The following is an 11420-nucleotide window of genomic DNA, read 5'->3' on the forward strand; positions in this document are numbered from 1 at the left end:
TAGAATTCTGTCTTTGATCTCAGGAGGACATGAAAGAAACCCAATTGAGGAAAGTAGAAGAGAACATTCAGCTTCATTAGAAACACTTGAACTGTTGAACAGTAGAATTTGTTTGAAACAGTTTACAACACTGAGTGACAGGTTTGAAGAGGGAAGAGTTTTCTACTTTAAATTTAAATCTAACTTCAAAGTCGTCAAGTCAATTTTATTTATTTTGTGCCAAATCCCAACAGAAGTTATCTCATGACACTTTACAAGTTTATCTAATGAGACAGGTACCCTGGAAGGTATCACCTTGGCCCCCAGCACCACCCTAAGGAACCTAGGAGTTCTCTTTGATCAGGATCTGTCCTTTCATGCCCACATGAAGCAAATTTCTAGGACTGCTTTCTTTCATTTGTGAAACATTGCTGAGACCAGACACATCCTGTCTCAAAAAGATGCAGAAGAACTAGTCCATGCCTTTGTCACTTCCAGGCTGAATTACTGCAATTCCCTCCTATCAGGCTGCACCAGGAGGTCCCTAAAGACTCTCCAGCTGGTCCAGAACGCTGCTGCCTGACTAGAACTAGTAGAAGAGACCATGTCTCTCCTGTACTGGCCTCTCTGCATGGCTCCCTGTCAAATTTAGAAGAGAATTCAAAATTCTCCTTCTACCATCAAAGTCCTCAACAGTCAGGCTCCTTCATACCTGACAGAGCTCCTAGTCCCCTATTATCCAGCTAGAACCCTTCGCTCCCAGGATGCAGGGTTACTGGTGGTTCCTAGAGTTTCTAAAAGTAGAATGGAGCCAGAGCCTTCAGCTATCAGGCTCCCCTCCTGTGGAACCGTCTCACAGTTTCAGTCCAGGATGCAGACACCCTCTTGACCTATAAGAGCAGACGAAAGACCTTCCTTTTTGATCAGGCTTATAGTTGGGCTGCTTAGGCTGGCCCTTAGATATGCTGCTAAAGGCTTAGACTGCTGGGGGATCTCCCATGGTGCACTGGGCTTCTCTCTCCTCCTCTCTGTCCTCCTATATGTGTCATACATAAATCATACTCATATGTATTACTAACTCGTCTCCTTCTCCAGAGCCTTCAGGCTCCCCTCATCCCAGATGTGGGTGCTGCTGGAGGAGGCTGCAGACCTGAAGAGGCTCAAGCTGCCACCCGTAGCTCCACCTTCTCACCGTCTGTTCATCAGTCTCTTCACTTCTCTCTCTCTTTATCTCTGTCCCACTCTTTCCTTCTGCATATCTGTCTTCCTCCATTATCTGTCTTTGTCTCTGCCCCGCTCTCCTGCTCTCTTTCCCTCCAACCGGTCAAAGCAGAAGGCCGTCCCCACTGATCCTGGATCTGCTCGACGTTCCTGTCTGTTAAAAGGAAGGTTTTTGTCGCCGCTGTTGCAGGATGTGCTGCTGGTGGAGAATTGTTGGGTGGAGGTTCATTGAAGGAGTTTGGTGCTGGACCTGCTCTACTAGTAAAGAGTCATGAGAGAACTTTTGTTGTGATTTGGCGCAATACAAATAAAACTGACTTGACCAGTGTCATTTGTGGTCTTTTGTTAATTGCATGCCACATGAAATTATTATTGGTCACTTTTCTAGCGACTGTCTCACAGCATCAAGACAAGAACACTTCTACTTTTGATGATGACAGTTTGTTCAACACTAAACTTCATCCAGTACCATGTTGTCAAACACTGGAACCTCCACAGCACCTGAACAGGGACTTGAACCCTGGACCCTCAGATTAAAAGTCTGATGCTCTACCGTCTGAGCTCCTCAGGCTCTTTCTACAGCATTGAGACAGGAACAGAAACACCTGTGAAGGTCAAACTGATGCTTTCTTGACTTGTTCAGTCCTCCATGTTAAAGTCCACCATGCTTTTGATTGGCTCTGATTCTCTGTGGCAAAATCCAACAAGAGGCTCCAAAAATGTCCTGAATGTCACAAGAATGCACAGGACAAGATGTTAGTTTCCTTCATGTCTGCAGTTCCTCCACTGGAAAGTAAAGTCAATGCTGCTCCTCTGCTGAAACCTGGGATCGGACCAGGGACCTTTAGATCTTCAGTCTAAGGCTCTCCCAACTGAGCTGGTTCAGTTCTGAGTGAGGGCCCTGCTTCTCTCATTTATAATCTCTTCCACTCTCACTGGACCTTAGAGAGGATTGGAGCTTCTGAAGTCCTGACACAAATCAAACCAGGGACTTTGAACTACACAGTGAAGGAGTTGGTCATCAAGGTCGATGGCAGCTTATTAAGTTCTATCTTTGATCAAATATAAGAAATGTAAATGAATTCAACATTGATTGCATTTCCCTCCTTTCTTTGGTGCCCTCAGACTTTCTGAGAACTGTAGGAGGAACTGCTCTCTGTTCTGTGTTTGTTCTGCTCAATGGAGGAAGGAACCAAGGACCGAAGCTCTAAGTTTTCCAGTTCCTACATCAGTGAATGGACTTTCTGTGCTGCAAGGAGCCAAAGCTACAAAGGAGGATTACAGAGTTTGTCCTTGCAGGAGTCAGTGACTTCATGGGGTCTAACAAAGGGTTGGACCTGAATGAGACAGTCACCCTTCAACATGGGGCCATGGCAGAGTGAACCAAGAACTCTACAATGGGGGTGAGAGTGGAGCCATGATGGATTCACACTTCATCACCTCCACCATCATGTGGACCACCTGATCACCTCTCCCTCAACCTCTAATTAACTCATTCCCTGACCGGGAATCGAACTCAGGCCATGGCGGTGAGAGTGCCAAATCCTAGCCACTTGACCATCAGGGACCACACTGAGCTCTCCAACAACAGAGACTATAGACAATGACTCAAGAACACAGGACTCTGTGGTCTCAGCTTGAGATGCAGAGGGTCCACCAAGACCACCAGACACCTCAGCCCCCTAAAGACAGTCCACCCCCAGGATCAGCTTCTATCACTCAGTGGTCCAGAACCATTATGGAGCCTGATCAGGAATGTGAGCAAAGCTCTTGGAACAGGCCTGCTGCCACCACAACTAAGATCCTGCAGGTCACTAGAAACTCCAGTGTCCAGCTGACAGTGGACGTTCCTCTGATCTGTGGTGGTGCTGAGTTTAGCAAACACCTCCAACAAGAAGATGAAGGAGGCCATCAACTCCTCCAAGCTCAACATCTATACTGGCTTTACTGGGAGATCAGGAGGTCAAAGCAGATCTTCCCCCTCCACCTCAGATGGTTTCTACTCACAGAGATGAGGGACCAGTTCAAACCAGCTCCCTGGAGCTCCCTTAAGCCATTGTCCCCCTCAGCTAACATCTGGATCTGGACCTGCACCGGTGCTGACTTGTGTCTTGAGTCCCCAGAGTTTGTTGAACCAGAGAAGCTTCAACTGGTGGCGGTCGTACAACCAAGCGTGAAGGTGAGCCTGCATTGTCTGATCTGGAGCTAACAGGAATTAGCAAGTTAGCGACTGTTCTAGAGTTGCTGCTGAGTTGAATTTGAATTTATTTGTTAAAAGGTTCCAGTTTCTATGAGGTCAGGGAAGATTGGTGTGGATCTAAAGGTCCCTGTTGATCCCAGGACATTGTTTTGACTCATTTGAACATTTTCAAACCCTCGTTGCTCAGATTTTACATGAATTTGATCATGACTTCAGACAAATGTTCTGTTTATTAATTAAATAATCACTTTAGTTATGAATTTAGTGAGTCAACCAGACTTGGTCAAAGATAAAAGTTAGTCTGGTTATTATTCAGTTTCCAGTCAGTAGGGACACACACACACACACACACACACACACACAGCCTGTCTTTGGTATAAAATGGTCTGTCACGTTCTCTCACGTTGGAAGATTTCTCTGACTCCATTGTGAATACAGAGACTCTTCATCTGCCACCTGAGTCTTGATCCACTGATTCCTCTGATCCACCTCTTTCTGCTCCAACAAGGCTGACATGGATCAGGTGGGTCCATGTCATCCAATCAGGAGGTTTCTCCTCTCAGTTAATTTTCTTCATCCCAGTTTAGATTGATTCTTCTCAGCCTGATGAAGGAGCATCTGATCAGGTGTTTGACTGCTTGTTGGTTGTAATTCCATAGATTTTAATCTCAGATGTTATAGAATTAAGAATGCAATGGCAGTCCTGCCAAGTGACATCACTGACATGACAGGATGGCCCAGTCATGTGACTGAAGGAGCTGAGAGCTTCTACACACCATTGTTGATGGTGTCTTCCACTGTAGTCAGCAGCCACAACTCCTCTATCAACACCTGTCAGAGACCTGCTGGAGGCCCCACTGAGGTTTGAACTGGGATCACTGGATTCAGAGTCCAGAGTGCTCACCATTCCACCATGGAACCATCAAAGATGAAACAAGTGAGACAAACTATGGCACTAATCATGTATGAGGGACTGCAGTGGTTTTCTGGATCTAATTTCCACAAACAAATGATGATTTGGGTAAAAGTCTGACAAACATACCCTGATTTTTTCACAAACAAATGATAATTTTTAGACAGTGAGACAGTGCTCTTATTTTGGAGGGCCATCAGGATGTGAAATATCCCAGACCTCTGAGATCAGAGTGTTCACTTTGATCTCAGGGTCCTGAATTTGGAGGTTCTTCCTTTGGTCTCCAAGTTCTAACTCCCATCTTACTGAATCCTTTTTTTAATGAGCTCCTCAGACCCTGATGATGTCAGGAAGAAATCCAGACATTCAGTTCTCATCTCAGCTGTTCTGACTGAGACGTCAAGCAGTCAGGAAAAAAGTGTTACGACCCAAAGTGGGACCTTTACAGGAGCTAACAAAGTGTCTTTTTTCCTAAACTACTTGAGGAACTGGTTAAACCAGAAAAATATGCATTTCTGTGTGCAGACCAGTGAGGAACCTGGGTGAGTGGAAGGATGTTTACCACCAACACAGAACCCAGACTTTAGTCATGTGATGAGATGGAGACTCTGATGATGAAGTTAATGGACAAAATGTGAATTGAAGGATGAACACAAATGGGTTTTTGAACCAAACACATTCCTTCAGCAGACTTTGATCCAACATTGAAGTTAGAGTTTGGTGGCTGCTCCATGTTGGAGGAAACCAGGCGATGTTGGACTGTCACAGGGAAGCTCTTTTGCCTCCTCTGCTGCCAGTTCAACCACTCACTCCCATCAGTGGAGAGCAGCTTCAACTGGGTTTGGAATTTACCACTGTGGATGCATAGGAATGTGGAGAAAATGTCCTTTGTCAGAAGTGGGATTTGAACCCACGCCTCCAGGAGAGACTGCGACCTGAACGCAGCGCCTTAGACCGCTCGGCCATCCTGACAGAAACTGAAAGTTGGAGACTGAATTACTTCACTGACAAAGTAGAATTTTTGTTAACATTAAACACACAGTCTGTGTTCATGGCAGGAAGAAATGAATGTGTGTGTGTGTGTGTGTGTGTGTGTGTGTGTGTGTGTGTGTGTGTGTGTCAAGTCACAACAAAAGTTCTCTCATGACTCTTTACTAGTAGAGCAGGTCCAGCACCAAACTCCTTCAATGAACCTACACCCAACAATTCTCCACCAGCAGCACATCCTGCAACAGTGGTGATGAAAACCTTCCTTTTAAAAGGCAGGAACGTGGAGCAGATCCAGGATCAGTGGGGACGGCCTTCTGCTTTGACCGGTTGGGGGGAAAGAGAGCAGGAGAGCAGGGCAGAGACAAAGACAGATAAGGCTCTCCTAAAACAAGGCCTGTTCAGTCAATGGTAGAGCAGAGTGGCGCAGAGGAAGCGTGCTGGGCCCAGAACCCAGAGGTTAACCTAACTTTCGAATAACCTCAAAGTGATGCTGAGAGTCATGTAGTAAGAGTTGCTACGAACCTCAAAATAATGTGACAGTAATGTAGTAAAAGTTGCTACGAACCTAAAAAAAATGCGACAGTAATGTAGGAAAAGTTGCTACGAACCTCAAAATATTGCGACAGTGATGTCGGAAGAAATGCTAATGAACTAAAAATGATGCTAACAGTAATGTAGTGATAGTTGCTAATCAATTCAGTGATGCTTACAGTAATGTAGTAAGTGTTTCGAATAACCTTAAAGTGACGCTTACAGTCATGTAGTAGAATTGCTACGAACCTCAAAATAATGCGACAGTAATGTAGTAAAAGTTGCTACGAACCTCAAAATATTGCGACAGTGATGTCGGAAGAATTGCTAATGAACTCAAGATGATGCTAACAGTAATGTAGTGATAGTTGCTAAGAAACTCAGTGATGCTTACAGTAATGTAGGAAGAGTTTCGAACAACCTCAAAGTGATGCTGACAGTAATTTAGTAAGAGTTGCTAATGAACTCAATTCAATGCTACAGTGATGTCGTGAGAATTGCTCAACAACTCAAAATGATGCTAACAGTAATGTAGTGATAGTTGCTAATAAACTCAAAGTGATGCTGACAGTAATGTAGTAAGAGTTGCTACGAACCTTAAAATAATGCAACAATAATGTAGTAAGAGTTGCTACGAACATCAAAATATTGCGACAGTGATGTCGGAAGAATTGCTAATGATCTCAAAATGATGCGACAGTGATGTAGTAAGAATTGCTAATGAACTCAAAATGATGCTAATAGTAATGGAGTGAAACTTTCGAATAACCTCAAAGTGATGCTGACAGTCATGTAGTAAGAGTTGCTACGAACCTCAAAATATTGCGACAGTGATGTCGGAAGAATTGCTAATGATCTCAAAATGATGTGACAGTGATGTAGTAAGAATTGCTAATGAACTTAAAAAGATGCTAACAGTCATGTAGTGATAGTTGCTAAGAAACTCAGTGATGCTTACAGTAATGTAGTAAGAGTTGCTACGAACCTTAAAATAATGCAACAATAATGTAGTAAGAGTTGCTACGAACCTCAAAATATTGCGACAGTGATGTAGTAAGAATTGCTAATGAACTCAAAATGATGCTAACAGTAATGGAGTGAAACTTTCAAATAACCTCAAAGTGATACTTACAGTTATGTAGTAAGTGTTGCTACGAACCTCAAAATAATGGAACAGTAATGTAGTAAAAGTTGCTACGAACCTCAAAATATTGCGAAAGTGATGTCGGAAGAATTGCTAATGAACTCAAGATGATGCTAACAGTAATGTAGTGATAGTTGCAAAGAAACTCAGTGATGCTTACAGTAATGTAGGAAGAGTTTCGAACAACCTCAAAGTGATGCTGACAGTCATGTAGTAAGAGTTGCTAATGAACTCAATTCAATGCTACAGTGATGTCGTGAGAATTACTCATGAACTCAAAATGATGCTGACAGTAATGTAGTAAGAGTTGCTACGAACCTCAAAATATTGCGACAGTGATGTCGGAAGAACTGCTAATGATCTCAAAATGATGTGACAGTGATGTAGTAAGAATTGCTAATGAACTTAAAATGATGCTAACAGTAATGTAGTGATACTTGCTAAGAAACTCAGTGATGCTTACAGTTATGTAGTAAGAGTTGCTACGAACCTTAAAATAATGCAACAATAATGTAGTAAGAGATGCTACGAACCTCAAAATATTGCGACAGTGATGTAGTAAGAATTGCTAATGAACTCAAAATGATGCTAACAGTAATGGAGTGAAACTTTCGAATAACCTCAAAGTGATGCTGACAGTCATGTAGTAAGAGTTGCTACGAACCTCAAAATAATGTGACAGTGATGTCGGAAGAATTGCTAATGATGTCAAAATGATGCGACAGTGATGTAGTAAGAGTTGCTACGAACCTCAAAATAATGTGACAGTGATGTCGGAAGAATTGCTAATGATGTCAAAATGATGCGACAGTGATGTAGTAAAAGTTGCTACGAACCTCAAAATATTGCGACAGTGATGTCGGAAGAATTGCTAATGAACTCAAAATTATGCTAACAGTAATGTAGTGATAGTTGCTAAGAAACTCAGTGATGCTTACTGTAATGTAGTAAGAGTTTCGAACAACCTCAAAGTGATGCTGACAGTCATTTAGTAAGAGTTGCTAATGAACTCAGTTCAGTGCTACAGTGATTTTGTGAGAATTGCTCAACAACTCAAAATGATGCTAACAGTAATGTAGTGATAGTTGCTAATAAACTCAAAGTGATGCTGACAGTAATGTAGTAAGAGTTGCTAGGAACCTTAAAATAATGCAACAATAATGTAGTAAGAGTTGCTACGAACCTCAAAATAATGTGAGTGTGATGTCGGAAGAATTGCTAATGATCTCAAAATGATACGACAGTGATGGAGTAAGAATTGCTAATGAACTCAAAATGATGATAACAGTAATGGAGTGAAACTTTCGAATAACCTCAAAGTGATGCTAACAGTCATGTAGTAAGTGTTGCTACGAACCTCAAAATATTGCGACAGTGATGTCGGAAGAATTGCTAATGAACTCAAGATGATGCTAACAGTAATGTAGTGATAGTTGCTAAGAAACTCAGTGATGCTTACAGTAATGTAGTAAGAGTTTCGAACAACCTCAAAGTGATGCTGACAGTCATTTAGTAAGAGTTGCTATGAACCTTAAAATAATGCAACAATAATGTAGTAAGAGTTGCTACGAACCTCAAAATAATGTGACAGTGATGTCAGAAGAATTGCTAATGATGTCAAAATGATGCGACAGTGATTTAGTAAGAATTGCTAATGAACTCAAAATGATGCTAACTGTAATGGAGTGAAACTTTCGAATAACCTCAAAGTGATGCTGACAGTCATGTAGTAAGAGTTGCTACGAACCTCAAAATAATGCGACAGTCATGTAGTAAAAGTTGCTACGAACCTCAAAATATTGCGACAGTGATGTCGGAAGAATTGCTAATGAACTCAAGATGATGCTAACAGTAATGTAGTGATAGTTGCTAATCAACTCAGTGATGCTTACAGTAATGTAGTAAGTGTTTCGAATAACCTCAAAGTGATGCTTACAGTCATGTAGTAAGAGTTGCTACAAACCTCAAAATAATGCGAAAGTAATGTAGTAAAAGTTGCTACGAACCTCAAAATATTGCGACAGTGATGTCGGAAGAATTGCTAATGAACTCAAGATGATGCTAACAATAATGTAGTGATAGTTGCTAAGAAACTCAGTGATGCTTACAGAAATGTAGGAAGAGTTTCGAACAACCTCAAAGTGATGCTGACAGTCATTTAGTAAGAGTTGCTAATGAACTCAGTTCAATGCTGCAGTGATTTCGTGAGAATTGTTTAACAACTCAAAATGATGCTAACAGTCATGCAGTGATAGTTGCTAATAAACTCAAAGTGATGCTGACAGTAATGTAGTAAGAGTTGCTAATGAACTTAAAATGATGCAACAATAATGTAGTAAGAGTTGCTACGAACCTCAAAATATTGCGACAGTGATGTCGGAAGAATTGCTAATGATCTCAAAATGATGCGACAGTGATGTAGTAGAATTGCTAATGAACTCAAAATGATGCTAACAGTAATGGAGTGAAACTTTCGAATAACCTCAAAGTGATGCTGACAGTCATGTAGTAAGAGTTGCTACGAACCTCAAAATAATGCAACAATAATGTAGTAAGAGTTGCTACGAACCTCAAAATATTGCGACAGTGATGTCGGAAGAATTGCTAATGATGTCAAAATGATGCGACAGTGATGTAGTAAAAGTTGCTACGAACCTCAAAATATTGCGACAGTGATGTCGGAAGAATTGCTAATGAACTCAAGATGATGCTAACAGTAATGTAGTGATAGTTGCTAAGAAACTCAGTGATGCTTACAGTAATGTAGGAAGAGTTTCGAACAACCTCAAAGTGATGCTGACAGTCATTTAGTAAGAGTTGCTAATGAACTCAATTTAATGCTACAGTGATGTCGTGAGAATTGCTCAACAACTCAAAATGATGCTAACAGTATTGAAGTGATAGTTGCGAATAAACTCAAAGTGATGCTTACAGTAATGGAGTAAGAGTTGCTACGAACCTTAAAATAATGCAACAATAATGTAGTAAGAGTTGCTACGAACCTCTAAATATTGCGACAGTGATGTCGGAATAATTGCTAATGATCTCAAAATGATGCGACAGTGATGTAGTAAGAATTGCAAATGAACTCAAAATGATGCTAACAGTAATGGAGTGAAACTTTCGAATAACCTCAAAGTGATGCTGACAGTCATGTAGTAAGAGTTGCTAGGAACCTCAAAATAATGTGACAGTAATGTAGTAAAAGTTGCTACGAACCTCAAAATAATGCGACAGTAATGTAGTAAGAGTTGCTACGAACCTCAAAATATTGCGACAGTGATGTCGGAAGAAATGCTAATGAACTCAAAATGATGCTAACAGTAATGTAGTGATAGTTGCTAATCAACTCAGTGATGCTTACAGCAATGTAGTAAGTGTTTCGAATAACCTTAAAGTGATGCTTACAGTCATGTAGTAAGTGATGCTACGAACCTCAAAATGTTGCAACAGTGATGTCGGAAGAATTGCTAATGAACTCAAGATGATGCTAACAGTAATGTAGTGATAGTTGCTAAGAAACTCAGTGATGCTTACAGTAATGTAGTAAGAGTTTCGAACAACCTCAAAGTGATGCTGACAGTCATTTAGTAAGAGTTGCTAATGAACTCAGTTCAGTGCTACAGTGATTTTTTGAGAATTGCTCAACAACTCAAAATGATGCTAACAGTAATGTAGTGATAGTTGCTAATAAACTCAAAGTGATGCTGACAGTAATGTAGTAAGAGTTGCTAGGAACCTTAAAATAATGCAACAATAATGTAGTAAGAGTTGCTACGAACCTCAAAATAATGTGAGTGTGATGTCGGAAGAATTGCTAATGATGTCAAAATGATGCGACAGTGATGGAGTAAGAATTGCTAATGAACTCAAAATGATGATAACAGTAATGGAGTGAAACTTTCGAATAACCTCAAAGTGATGCTGACAGTCATGTAGTAAGTGTTGCTACGAACCTCAAAATATTGCGACAGTGATGTCGGAAGAATTGCTAATGAACTCAAGATGATGCTAACAGTAATGTAGTGATAGTTGCTAATCAACTCAGTGATGCATACAGCAATGTAGTAAGTGTTTCGAATAACCTTAAAGTGATGCTTACAGTCATGTAGTAAGTGATGCTACGAACCTCAAAATGTTGCAACAGTGATGTCGGAAGAATTGCTAATGAACTCAAGATGATGCTAACAGTAATGTAGTGATAGTTGCTAAGAAACTCAGTGATGCTTACAGTAATGTAGTAAGAGTTTCGAACAACCTCAAAGTGATGCTGACAGTCATTTAGTAAGAGTTGCTAATGAACTCAGTTCAGTGCTACAGTGATTTTTTGAGAATTGCTCAACAACTCAAAATGATGCTAACAGTAATGTAGTGATAGTTGCTAATAAACTCAAAGTGATGCTGACAGTAATGTAGTAAGAGTTGCTAGGAACCTTAAAATA

General features: G+C 40.9%; 1 non-coding gene across 1 annotated transcript; it reads right to left on the reverse strand.

Annotated features, from left to right (window-relative positions):
• Positions 1 to 5202: 5202 nt before the first annotated feature.
• On the reverse strand, positions 5203 to 5285 carry trnal-cag (transfer RNA leucine (anticodon CAG)). Its single transcript has one exon. It is a non-coding gene; the product is annotated as a tRNA-Leu (tRNA).
• Between the last annotated feature and the right edge of the window lie 6135 nt (positions 5286 to 11420).

This window comes from Aulostomus chinensis, chromosome 1 (assembly GCF_037954235.1).
Source record: "Aulostomus chinensis isolate RoL2024-O1b breed Wild chromosome 1, RoL_Achi_v1.0, whole genome shotgun sequence".
In the NCBI taxonomy this organism is placed as follows: domain Eukaryota; kingdom Metazoa; phylum Chordata; class Actinopteri; order Syngnathiformes; family Aulostomidae; genus Aulostomus; species Aulostomus chinensis.